Here is a 13,907-nt window from a genome sequence, read left to right on the forward strand (position 1 = left end):
CACAGGGAACCCGCAGACCGCCTTCCCGGCGGCCATCCCCACCCCCGGGCCCGCCCCCTCCCCAGACTCCCCAGGGCTTCCTCGCCGCCCCCTCACTTCCTCCTTCCCCAGCGTGGACACTAGCGGGTTGGGGGCCGGCTGGACCGCCCGGTAGGAGCAAAGCGAACCCGGTGGTAGAGGCGCGGGCGGCCTGCGGGTGGAGGGGGGCGGCGGGCGGGGCACACGCACCCACGAGGTTCCTGCCTGCGTGCGGTACGGGTGCGGGAAGGCGGGGAGGGGCGGGGAGGGGGACGAGGGAGGCGGGGAGGGGGGGAGCGGGGAGGGGCGGGAAGGGGCGGGGGCGCCGCGGGGAGGGGCGCGGGGAGGTGGGGAGGTGCAGCGGGCGGGGCCGGCGGCCTCGTGTCCCGCCTGCCCCCGCCCCTCCCCGCGTCCCGCACCGTCGCCGCCAGCTGGGGGCACGCGGGCACAGTCGCGCAAAGCGGCCGCAGCAGGGGCGCCACGCTCGCCGTGAAGCCCGCATCCAGCAGCGCCGGTGACACCTGAGGTCGCACGCGTGCGCGTGCGTCTGCAGGTGCAGGTCGCGCACCGGCGGTTGCACGAGCGTCCGGTAGCCCTCCGGGGTCGGGACGACGCGGGGAGGGGGGGGCGACCCCGCAGGAGGAAGCGCTCCCGCGCTGTGGCTGCGCTGACAGGGGAGCCCCCGGGGTGTTGGGGGTGGGGACTCCACGCGCGAGGTGACGCCGTGGCTGCACGAGGACATCCCGGCGCGCGGAGCCCGGTGGTGAGGGCCATAGTGTGGGAGGCGAGCCTTGGTGCCCTTTAGCTGGTGTGTTTGCCACCTGCTTCCTGGAACAAAGAACCTCACTCACTGGACACAGACTCAGGGTCGGAAAGGTGACATTGTCCCAGGGTCATAGCTAGTGAGTGACCGTGTGGGACTTGTGGCCTGTCTCATTTCCCCAGGCGCTGCTTTTCAGCTGCTTCCCTGGGTTACCCCGCTTCTCAAAGGGCTCCTAAGAGCCAGAGTGGAAATCCGACTTCCTCCCGACCGACAGTTCTCCAGGATCCCGTGGATCTGATCTCCCTCCCGTATGACAGTTCTTCAGGATCCTGTGGGTCTGAACTCCCTCCCTTACGACCGTTTTCTAGGATCCTGTGGGTCTGATCTCCCTCTCATACAACAGTTCTCTAGGGGGTGTGGTTCTGAACTCCCTCCCTTATGACAGTTTCCTAGGATCCTGTGGTTCTTCTCCTTTTTCACATTGATTGATTTGTGGATATTGTGCTAGCCTGCATTCCAGGAATAAATCCCACTTGGTCGTGGTGAATAATTATTTTAATGTATTGTGGATCTGGTTGGCTAGTATCTTGTTGAGGATTTTTGCATCCATGTTCATCAGGGAAATTGGTCTATAGTCCTCCTTTTTAGTGGGGTCTTTATCTGGTTTTGTAACCAAGGTAATGCTGGCTTCATAGAAAGAGTTTGGAAGTTTTCCTTCTATTTCTATATTTTGTAAAAGTTTCAAGACACTAGGTGTTAATTCTTCTTTAAATGTTTGGTAGAATTCCCCTGGAAAGCCATCCAGCCCTGGAGTCTTGTTTTTCTGGAAGATTTTTGATTACTAATTTGATTCCTTTGCTGGTTATGGGTCTGTTCAAGTTTTCTATTTCCTCCTGTTTCGGTTTGGGTAGTTTCTATGTTTACAGGAATTTGTCCATTTCTTCCAGATTGCCCAGTTTATTGGTGTATAATTCTCATAATATTCTCTTATTATTGTTTGTATTTCCACTGTGTTGGTTGTGATCTCTCCTGTTTCACTTCTGATTTTATTTGTATGGCTCCTTTCCTTTTTCTTTTTGATCAAACTTACTAGGGGTTAGAATAGTTCTCCAGATATTTGAAGACAAATCCCCCCCCCCCCCCCCGCCCCGCCCCAGTCTCCCTCTCCTTCTTGGAAAATCTGTAGTGCCTAAGAATAAGTGCAATACCCCAGACTTGGTATAACCAACACTTGGTAGATTAGACTTATATATCACCATTTATCACCTTTCTTTCAGGGGCTCTGCTTCTGTTAATACAGCCATTAACTGCTGACTCCTGAGTGCTAATCTGTGGTGAATCTCTCTTCTGGGCTCCAATGTTCATGCCCCTCCTGCTTCTATCTGGTGTGATTACCGTGCTTTACCAGTCTTTAAACCACAAGCCATGTGTCAGGATAACAACACCAAGCTAGAAGTCGGGAGACCCGGGTCCCACCAGACATAATAGCCTTTGGCCCATTTGACTGGTTGATGTGGAGAAGTCACACATTTCTCTTTGCCTGCCTCAGGGTTTTCATGTAGCCAGATGACCTCTGGGGCTCCTGGCTTATCCCCCTGGCTCTAACTGCAAGAAGTACTTTTCAAACAAATGAAAAGGGGAGATAGAAGCCTTTCAATCCTGAAAAGTGGTGCTGAATCACATTTCCTAATGGTGCAGAAACCACAGTGGTTGAGGTGATGGCTAAAAGGTGCACATAAATCTTTCTTTGGCAAGTTTCCTGACAGGTATTGTTATATAGGTAACTTACTGCAAACTTCATATTGACTGTTCCTAATTTAAAAATCATAATCCCCTGATTTTTTAGTTTTTCACGAAAAGAAAAAACCTCCCCCCCCCCCCCCCAACAGAACATCATGTTTTTATCCTCATTAGGCAGAACGGGTATTCGTGTGATTAAGAACGAGGGTTGGTGTGTCAGACTGCCTGAGCTTCCGTCCAGGCTCTGCCATTTCCTAGCCCAGCAATCTAATGTGTCTGTGGCCCAGTGTCCTCACTTGAGAGTAGAATTGGTGAAGCAGTTCTACTCCTGGAACAGTGCGTGGCACAGAATAGGTGTTTGGTAAATGCTCACTCTTATAGGCCCTATTTCCTAAGTCGGGAAGGTGTTCAGAGAGGTCCGCACCAGGTAGGGGGAGAACTGCTATGTGAGTTTATGTCTCTGGGCTTCATTCTCCTGCCGGTTAGGCAATAGTCCTAACTGTAGACTAAGATAGGAGGGTGGTTGAGGTTAAATCACTGGCCGAAGGTCACACTGTTGGTAAATACTTATCAGGATTTCAACCCAAATCCCACCAATTCTGAGAACCTTGGTGTTTTTTTGTTTTTTTTTTTTAATTTATTTAAACAAGCCAGGCTCTCATTTACTAGAGGCTGTGGCAGATAAAAGTACACACGAATCCTGATCCTGATCTCAAGATAATTTTGTAGTGCTGGGGTCATATTGGAGATGTGTTCAGGTGGGAGATCACATTCAGGCTTATGGCCCAATGGTGCTAGAGGTGTTGTTCTAAAAAGTCAAATTTTTCTTAAACATCTTTTAAATGTTTACTTTTGAGAGAGAGACCAGGGAGGGGGAATTTAGTGGGGGAGGGGCAAAGAGAGAGGGAGACACAGAATCTGAAGCAGGCTCCAGGCTCTGTGCTGACGGCTCAGAACCTGACGTGGGGTCGAACTCACAAACCACAAGATCATGACCTGAACCAAAGTCGGACGGTCAACTGACTGAGCCACCCAGGCACCCCTAATATTCCAGTTTTTTTAAAAAAAATTTTTAATGTTTATTGTGCTCTCTTGCAGCCACCTTACTTAGTATCATGCTTATGGGAGTCGTCCACACTGTGTAAGTCATTCCTCTTACTGCTGGTTATTCCACTGTATGGAAATCCTGCTTTTATAAAATCTGCTTTCCTATTGGAGGACTTTGGGAGAGTTTCCAGTTCTTGGCCATTAGAATAGTTGCTGCTATATTTTGATTGACTTAGGAAGTAAGGATTAGCTGACGGATGAGAAGGTGGTGAGGGCTTGTCCTGCTCAATGAAGCTCTCAACCGTAGGAAGGTGGTGAAGGGTTGTGTGCAGTTGTGGGGTGAAGAAGAATATGGATATATGTCTGCTTTTCTGGATCATCATGGAGAAATCAGCAGGCAGACAGTGATGTGCAGAGAAGCATTTACTTTTGCTATTACTGTTACTATATTTATTGGAGCATGGAGCATCCAAAGAAGGAAAACTGCCCTCATCCCTGTCCCCCCTGTCACACCTACTAGAACCACATTCCTGATCCACGCAATTTGCATGGATTCCCCCTTCCCTTTGTGAAATTTAATAAGGGAAAACCTCACTAAGGTGGAGTGAGGCTGAGGCTGGCAAGGGACACTCCCATGCTGTACCGCTTGATGTTAATTATCGGGAGAATTACCAATCATGGACTCCAATAGGAGGATTACTTGACAGGAGGGAATCATCATTACAGGGAAATGTGTGTGGTGGGGTGTATGCGGGATAAGCGGTAAGAAAGAGGGTCATTTGTGTGTGTGTGCATGTGTGTGTGTGTGTTGGAAAGGAACACTCAGTTGTGAGAAAATTAGGAGAAAATATTAAGTAATTGGTATTTTGAAATACTTCTTTGAGCATTTACATATATAAAGATTAGAGAGTTTTGGCAATAAGAAAAGGGAAGATTGGAAGACTGTCATTTAGAATAAATGGATTTAGGGCAAAATTTGTGACTTTTTTTCTCTTCCCCTTTAAATGGGCTTTTTTTTTTTTTTTTTAAAAGCAGGGCTAAGTTCACACCAAAATTGAGCAGAAAGTACAAAGACTTCGCATATACCTCCTGCCCCCACACGCATTGCCTTCACACATGATCAATACTACACCAGACCGTATGTTTGTTACCACTGATGGACCTGCACATCATAATCTTCAAAGTCCACGGTGCACAGCGGGGCTCACTTTGTGTCCATTCCGTGCGTTTGTCATAATCTCCCAAGTCCACGGTGCACAGCGGGGCTCACTTTGTGTCCATTCCGTGCGTTTGTCATAATCTCCCAAGTCCACGGTGCACAGCGGGGCTCACTTTGTGTCCATTCCGTGCGTTTGTCATAATCTTCAAAGTCCACGGTGCACAGCGGGGCTCACTTTGTGTCCATTCCGTGCGTTTGTCATAATCTCCCAAGTCCACGGTGCACAGCGGGGCTCACTTTGTGTCCATTCCGTGCGTTTGTCATAATCTCCCAAGTCCACGGTGCACAGCGGGGCTCACTTTGTGTCCATTCCGTGGGTTTTGACAAATGTGTAATGACTTGTAGCTACCACTATAGCATCATACAGATGAGTTTCACTGCCCTACACATCCTCTGTGTCTGCCTCTTCATCCCTCCCTCCAACAGTCCCTGCCACCACTGATCTTTTTCTTTCTCTTTTTTACAAAAAGAGTTATACCTCATAATGAGGTGGTAAGTATGCCCTGCTAAACCCCTGTGGTCTTCCAGGACCCCTCCAGAGACAAAGCAACCCTTTCTTCTTTTCTAACATTTGATGAAAGTTGATTGAGCCTCTGGAGGCACCCTCCCCGCCCCCCCCCCCCCCCCCCCCCACACACACACACACAACTAGGTCCTTCTGGTTATCTTGTCTCTTGCCTCAACCAACCTTAAAATTCCCGTGTGAGTCTTTTATTATGTAAATTACATGTAAATTACTGTGCTTTTACTTTTCTGCCATTATTCTGGTTTAACTCTCTTATGAATTTAATTGGTGACCGCTTTAATGATTGTGTGATCTCTCTGCAAATGTAGGATGGAGTACAGAGCCAGAGACTAATTTTGGCTACGGTTGACATCAAGATTGATGTTCCTCCAAGAGGAAACCAAATGTTAATTTGCAGTCAAATTGCATGCAGTCATGGGGTCATCAGAGTGATGGGGGCAGTGCTGAGGGAGAGGAATCCAAAATAGAATCTGGTATTAATGGGACACCTGCAGAATCAGGGTAATGAGACTCCAGTCTCAGCTTGTCTTAACTTGGTCCGTTGGTGACCTCATCTGTTAAGGGAACAGAATTTCCCTCCCTTGCCCATCTGAAGGAGTGGCTGAGGATAAATTAGATATTTGGATTGCCTTTCTCAAAAAGCACTATTGATGTTTAACAATTGGCCGTCCTTGTAGACACGAGTCACGGAAGAAGGGAGTTATTTGCAGTTCTGGGTGACAGGCAGCAGGACAGAGTGGCCGGTTTGCTGTGTGACCAGCTCCCGCGCCCCGCTGCTCTCTGTGCCCCCCTCCTGCGCTCCTCTCCCTCCCCGCGCCCCGCCCCCTCGAGCTGGTGTCCTGAGCTTCTGTCAGGTCGCTGCGCCCCGCCTGCTCGCAGCCCACCCGGTGTCACGCATGAGAAATTGCACGGGCGGCGGTGGCCCGGGGTGATACTCAGGGCCGTAGCCAGGCCCGGGACCCAAGCCCTAGGCTCCTGGTGGGAGCTGGCAGAGGCGCCCCCTCCTTTCTCAGTGGGGTTCGCCGAGGGAGGATCTGGAGGTGCATAGGGTTGAGCAGGATCCGCTCCTGCGGATTTTCCGTGGTCTCCGTTTCCGTTTCCGGGTACCTGCTCACCGTCAGGGGTCACCGTTTCCGGGGGCTTGCTGGCTGTCAGAGTCACCGTTTCTGGGATCTGCTTCCCGTCGGGGGGGTCACCGTGTCCAGGGACCTGCTGGCAGTCGGGGGTCACCGTGTCCGGGGACCTGCTGGCCATCAGGGTCACCGTTTGTGAGGACCAGCTTGCTGTCAAGCACACACCGGGGGGCGCAGGTAGGGTGTCTGGGAATTGGGCCTGTGCCCCCCTGTCCTTTCAGATGTGTTGCAGCCTCCGCAGGAGCGCGGGTGACCCCAGAGCAGGGACCTGATCCCTGGCGCTGGGTCCCCAGCATTACGTGGGAGCAGATATGCAGCTGGGGCGCCGGCGGGGCAGGGGGTGGGTGGGGTGGGGACCCTTTTACAGTTTCCTCCTCCAACTTGCGCTGTTTCCTAGGGTTTCGTGCCCCCTCCCTAGTGGCTCACGGATCCCCTGCTCTGCCTCATGGGTGAGGTTAAGGAGGGGTCCAGGCATTGGGGATGGAACTTTCTCTGACTTTCTTCAGGGTGTGTCCTTAGGGCCAGAAGTGGTGGGAGTGCCGATTAGAAATTTAGCCAAGAGGGGTGCCTGGGTGGCGCAGTCGGTTGAGCGTCCGACTTCGGCTCAGGTCATGATCTCGCGGTCGGTGAGTTCGAGCCCCGCGTCAGGCTCTGGGCTGATGGCTCGGAGCCTGGAGCCTGTTTCCGATTCTGTGTCTGCCTCTCTCTCTACCCCTCCCCCGTTCATGCTCTGTCTCTCTCTGTCCCAAAAATAAATAAAAAACGTTGAAAAAAAAAAATTAAAAAAAAAAAAAAAAAAAAAAAGAAATTTAGCCAAGAAGGGGCAGTTTGGTCACACGCAGAGGAAAGGCGGGTGGTGGTGGCCCACCCACCTGTGGGCACCTGACAGCTCAGCTCAAGAGAGGCAGGAAGTGCTGAGCTATGGGTTTGGTGGCCTCCTGCAAAGTCAGAGGTTCGGAGGCCACCGCCTGGTCCCTGGCCCGGACCTGGTGCCCTTGCCTCCTTGTGCACCAGCTACAACGTTCAGTAAACTGCTTCAGGGGAAGAAGAAAGTTCGTTTTAAACTTGTGGCTACCGGAAGCCAGCATTTCTCCCTCGGGGCGAATGACCCCACAGGCTGTCTGTGGGACTTGGGTTAAAGCTACTGTTTACAGATACTTGTACTTCAGCGTTCTGACTCCTGACCCCTCAGGAGCCCGCCAATTCCTGCCCAAGTGTCGGGATTTGGGGACCCTGTGCCAGCGTGTGGCCCAGACACAACAGCGTCTTCTCCAGTGTTGGAGGGCGGATCTGGGGTCTGAAATCCTGTAGCAACTGTCCCTTGAGCTAAGGTCTAGCGAAGGGGTTTCAGAAAGTGAGCTGGGTTTTACCCACAGAATTCCTGGTTTAGTGGGTCTGCGGCAGCACCCGAGGGGTTAAAATTCTATGTTCCTGGGTGATGCTGTTGCTGCTGGTGCACACTGCATTTTGAGAACCACTGTCAGGTACCATGAAAGGCCAGCAGGGTTGCGCTATAGCCCCCGGACTGCAGATTCCCACCCCATTAAGATAAACTGTGCTCAGGCTGCAGAACAGTGGGGTCTGTCACCTGCTCCCTGAGGGGGGGGGCTCAGGGAGGGGCTAGCAAATGAGGGGAGGCAGGCCTGTCCCCAGGAGGCATCCTATTCTTTTTACATTTATTTTTAATTTTTAAATTTTGGTTTCCAGTGTAGTTACCATACAGTGTAATGTTAGCGTCAGGTGTAAATATACTGATCCATCACATACACACAACAACCAGTGCTCATCACAACAGATGCCCTCCTTAATGCCCATCAATCACCCCACCCCCCTCCCACCACCCCTCCAGCAGGCCTCAGTCTGTTCTGTCTAGAGTTTAGATTTGTTTCTTGGTTTTCCTCTTTCCCCACTCCCCGTGTGTGATTTGTATCTCAAATTCCACATACGAGTGAAATGATATGGTATCTCTCTTTCTCTGCCTGACTTATTTCACGTAGCATAAAACCCTCCATTTCCACCCGTGTCGCTGCAAATGACACAATTTCATTCTTCTTGATTGCTGAGTAATACTCCATTGTATATATATACCATGTATTTACCTGTTCGTCCGTTGTTGGACACTGGGCTGTTTCCAGTGTTTGGCTACTGTTGATAGCCTGCTATAAACATTATGGTGCATGTGTCCCCTCAAATTAGTATTTTCATATCATTTGTTCTGCCCATTTTTAAATTGGATTGTTTTTTGGGTGTTCAGTTTTATAAGTTTTTTTTATGTATTTTGGAATCGCTCTATCAGATATGTCATTTGTGATGAGGGAGCTAAGGCAAGCTGACATCCTGGACACCCCTCCCCCGACCCTCCCCCCCCCCCCCCCCCAAGTGGGATGTGTGGCATTCCTCAGGCTCTCCTGGCTGCCCAGGAACAAAGGGGAAAACAAATGGTAACTAGAGATTGCAGTCCTGCAGGACGTGAGTCTACATCAGTTTACAAATGTCTTAGCAAATTACAAGAAAAGGCAATCTTATCCATTGTCTAATCTCCAGAAACCTATAGACTCCGTTTCCTGGAGCCCCAACATCACCCTCTCCTCCACAGTGATGTGGGAACAAAGGCAGAAGGAAATGGCAGGTAGAACTGTTTCCTTATAACCTGCAGCCCATTGACAGATACTTGAGGCTGGCAGAGTAAACCATCCCTCCAGGAACCCCGTACTGTCTTAATGCTAATACTTTGCTAGAGAGAAAAACCACCCTACCTTGACAATAGCTAGGCCTCCAGTGTCCTGTGAGTCTTCTTCGGCTTATGAAAGTCTCACTGGAAACTTCCACTAGACTTTACTGCCTATGGGTCCCATCCCCATGCTTTAATAAAACCACCTTTTTGCACCAAAGACATCTTAAAAATTCTTTCTTGGCCATCAGCTCCAAAACCCTGAACCCCACCATTACCCCCACACTGCATCATTTGCAAATATCTTCTCTCATTCTGTCAGTTGCCTTTTAGTTTTGCTGATTGTTTCCTTCGCTGTGCAGAAGCTTTTTATTTTGATGAGGTCCCAATAGTTCATTTTTACTTTTGTTTCCCTTGCCTCCGGAGACGTGTTGAGTAAGAAGTTGCTGAGGCTGAGGTCAAAGAGGTTTTTGCCTGCTTTCTCCTCAAGGATTTTGATGGCTTCCTGTCTTACACTGAGGCGCTTCATCCACTTTGAGTTTATTTTTGTGTCTGGTGTAAGAAAGTGGTCCAGGTTTATTCTTCTATATGTCGCTGTCCAGTTTCCCCAGTACTATTTGCTGAAGAGAGTGTCTTTATTCCATTGGGTATTCTTTCCTGCTTTGTCAAAGATTAGTTGGTCATACGTTTGTGGGTCCATTTCTGGGCTCTCTATTCTGTTCCATTGATCTGAGTGTCTGTTTTTGTAGGTATCCTGTTGTTGACTGGGGCACAAGGTCGGACTTACACACCTTTCCACCTGTGAGACCCTTCTGTTTTGCATTTGGCCTGTCTGCCATCATTCCCTGGCCCTGTGTGGATTCCAAGTCCTGTGACGCCTTGCTGTTAGAACGCTCCCTCAAGGTGTAAATGGTAAAGGACTCAGGTAATGTACTTTCTCTGAAACTCCTAAAGCAAGAAATCGTCTGTGATCTGAAGGGAAGAGCTTTTATGAGTCTTTTTGGGTGCATTTAAGGCATCCGGTCAGGCAGTTGTGTTACTGTTTTTGGTGCACTAGTTTGCAAAGCTGTGTGTGGCTGGGGCTGGCTTCTAACAGACAAGGAGCTGATGGTCCTGGGTGAGACAAGATGCCTTGGCCGAGGCTTTCTGGGTCCCATGCTGGCTGCCTCCACACAGCTGGAGCACATGATGAGTGTGGACCAGACAGGCCAGGCGGAGAGCACACTGTATCCTGGGAGCCGCGATCATTTGCTCTCTTAGCGCCGCGGCATTGGAGGAAGGTAGATGTGGGCCACTAAAGGTCCCTTCATCCTCTCTGTTCCCTTTCTTCTGGTGAACCAGGCTTGTCTGCCCTCTTGCTGGAAATATCTTTGTAAATAAACAGAAACTTTTCCACTTGACTTGTTTTAGATCCAGCGTCATAGTTTTGAATTTAGAAACTTGCTACCTATTTTGACTGGTCTCCATGGCAACCAAGTGACCATGCTTATATTTGGCTGGGATTACCGTAGTTCAAGATCACTTTGTAGGGATGGTGGACAAGGAGCATTGAACATAATCTTTTTGGTTCTTTGTAAGAAAATCAGCCACAAGAAAGAGAAACTCCTGGGGTGTAGAAGAGTGGGGCTGAACCTGGCACGAGGCCCATGTGGTTCATTGAGGAAGTTGAAAACCAGAGACATGACGGCAGCAGAACGTGGCAGGTCCTGAGCGTCATCTGTGGCACGGTGTGGGTGGCAGCCAGGTCTTCCATCTTAACCCAGGGTTTTCCCCACTCAGCAGGCTCTGTGCTGTGATTTGCATGCAGGCCTTGTTCCTGAAAGGCTTTAATATGCCTTCCGTGAACTGCACAAAATAAGGCTGAGGTAGACCGAACAAAGAAAATGGTGGAATAGAAAATACTGTTACGGAACCAGGCTGTGACTCAGGTGGAAAAACCAAGCAGCACTCAGAGATCTTGGTGGATTGGAGATTTATTTAACATCGGCGGGCTCAGAGGAGACCGTTTCTCCAAAGATCTGAGCTACGAATGAAGGGGAGAAGGGTAATTTATAGTCGTCAGCTTCCATATCTGTGGGGGTTTTCGTGTGTGCGACAAACAGGACAAGAAGAACCTGGAAGAGGGGTCTCTAAGTCAGAGACCAGAGCTTGTTTTAGTCTCATCGGCCATCTTATGGTGCAAGACTTTATTCATTTCTCCAACATTACCCACTTTGATGCCTTAAAAAAAACTTTCACTAGGCATCACCTTTCAGTTTTACAGGTTGGTACTCTTGGAAAGTTAAGATATGGGCTGTAGTTTGGCGAGCAACAGTGTTTTCAATAAAATGTACCAGGGTATTTAGTATACAGGGGCCGATGGTCACAAGGAAAATTACGGAAAGGAGGGGCCCTGCCAGGGAAGGGAGCCAGGATGCCCAGTCTGTGAGATCCCGTCCTCTCCATTGACTGATGTTTTCCTGTTGTCTACGTTGAATTCTTTCCTTGAGTTCCTTAACCTTAGTCCTGACTCTTCCTGATTGGTTTACAAAATAGCAGCATTCCTCCCCCAGAAAGATGCAAGTCCCTCCTTTTTCTGAAGTGAGGAGGTCGAGGGCTCGCCTATTTTGGAGGGACACTGCTGCCAGGGAGTTCATTTGGCTTTGTCGGGTTCCCAGGGAGTCTGCCATCCGTTCCACGTCCAGCTTGTTGGTGCCGTCTCTTTTGGCCCAACAGCAAGAAGCAAGATCAGGGCGATGACACCAGTAAGGGGCAAGGGCTGGCAGAGTTGCGTCTGAACCCCTGGGCTCAGTCCACACATTGATTCCTCAAGCTTCTGCCATGTGCAGGCCAGCCAGCTTCCAGGGTGTGGCTGGAGCAGGGGTGGAGGTCTCAGGGGCCAGTGTCTTTTTGAGGGTCAGTTTAAGCGGTTGACTGGATCTTGATCACTGCCAGGTTGAGGGTTCCTCTGAGTTGGCCTTCTTAACTCTGGGCTTCTCAGCCCCTGCTCTGATGCCCCGGAGGAGAGCCTCTTGGTACCGGCGGATCTGGACTGACATGTGGAGAGTGCCTGTGCGTGGCCAAGGTTGCAATCTGGCTGCTGGTCCTTGTCAGGGAGGGTTCTCTGGGTCCAGGAGGGGAGGAGAGACAGACGGGGGAGGAGTTTCAAGCTCAGGGGCAGTGGGGAGGGAGCCCGGTGAGTCATAAGGTGGCAGAAAGAGGGGATCTTCCTCTGGGTTTCTTGCAAACACTAGGGGAGCGGTGGGTTGCTTTTTTGGCTTCTTGGGTGAGCCTCCACATAAAGGGGCTAAAACCTTTGCCTGGCTCTGTTTGCTAATGATGAATCACACCCAAGGCGGGGGATTTTGGGCAATTTCAAGCCAGGAGTCAATGTATGGAAATTGATCAGTGTGGCCTGGGTTCCCAGTGACTATTAGCCAAACCCACAGCACTATTTGAGTATCTAATGTCCCTTCTAGGAGCCATCCTACATTGAATAGGGGCCATTCTAGTTCACAAAAGATCCTTAACTTCCTGGGTATCATTTTCACCCTGTAATCGTCTGAAAATCCCTTTTTAAAATTTTTGAGTATGACCTCTAAAATCGTAGGCTTACTCTGTTTTGATCCCATTATTAATTCCTCTCTTGTGTTTGGTGTCGCAAAGACAGACAAAGGGAGGGTATCCCCTCAGATGAGAGGACCAATCAGATACTCCTCTGGTCGCGTTCCTGAGGGAAACTTTAGGTGAGGTTTGGCCTTAGCGGACTCAGCTTTGTGACTTGTGGTCGGAATCTGACCCGATACCACCTTAGACCTTACACTCTTACCATGACACAGGAGAGCCCATTTAGACTCTGTAAATTTTGGGGGACTTTAAGGGTGCCCGTCCGTGGAGCTACAGACTCGAATTCGACTGGCAAGCCTGGCCGAGCCGCACATTCAACACACACACACCAGAGGTTATTATATTTCCTTCCACAGAATTCCTACCTGTGAGACTTCTGAAGTCTCGGGGAGTGATCAGGTCCCCCTTCCACTCTTGCGAGTGGGCCTGACTAGATTGGGCTCCAGCCTTACCATTTCTGATGTCGGGTCCAGGTCCTCACCTGCCAAGTCTCCTTGAGTCCGGTGGGAGTGGCAGAGCAGGGGCCGGCCCGAGGCAACCGAGAAGGAGACTGCCGAAATTCAGGCAAGGTGGGCCCTCTCCCTTGTGATCCTTCATTCCGTCACTGCCTCGCTGTTCTCCCAAGCCAGTGGCAACAATAGACCAGCACAATTGGGTTTCCCGGTCAGGGAACCAAGTATGTTTTGCAACCAGACTGGAACGCTGGTGGAAAAACCAAGCAGCACTTGGAGAACTTGGTGGATTGGAGATTTATTTAACACCGACGGGCTCAGAGGAGACCGTTTCTCCAAAGATCTGAGCACTGAATGCAAGTGGGAAGGGTTATTTATAGTTGTCATCTTCCATATCTGTGGTGGGTTTTTGCACCTGGCAAACAGGGCAAGAAGAACCCGGAAGTGTAGGCTGGCGTCGGGGCTGCAGAAGGGCAGGGAGAAGATGAAGGAGGTGTGGCTCAGGCCCAGCATCGCTCCACAGGCCCACGCGACCCCTGTCAGCTGGAGGCACACCCTGTGGCTCAGCAGGAGAGGGTAGCCAAGGGGTTTGCAGATGGCTGAGTAGCAGTCATAGGCTGTGGCCACCAGGAGACAGCACTCCGTGGCCCTGAGGAAGAGGAAGAACATGTAGAGAGTGTAGCCCATGTGGGGCATGTGGCGCTGGCCTGTGAGGAGGCGGTGGGGCAGCAG

At 50.4% G+C, this 13,907-nt stretch overlaps 1 protein-coding gene across 1 annotated transcript in view; it reads left to right on the forward strand.

Moving 5' to 3' along the window:
* The first annotated feature begins 95 nt into the window (after positions 1–95).
* Positions 96–13,907, forward strand: part of LOC122219326 (olfactory receptor 2H2-like) — a 254,348-nt gene continuing 240,536 nt past the window's right edge. Inside the window, exons 1-2 of the mRNA XM_042937498.1 lie at positions 96–150; positions 9,867–10,042. The gene's annotated coding sequence lies outside the window, so the exon portion shown is untranslated. The remainder of the gene's footprint in view (positions 151–9,866; positions 10,043–13,907) is intronic.

The sequence above is a fragment of the Panthera leo genome, chromosome B2, assembly GCF_018350215.1.
Source record: "Panthera leo isolate Ple1 chromosome B2, P.leo_Ple1_pat1.1, whole genome shotgun sequence".
In the NCBI taxonomy this organism is placed as follows: Eukaryota; Metazoa; Chordata; class Mammalia; order Carnivora; family Felidae; genus Panthera; species Panthera leo.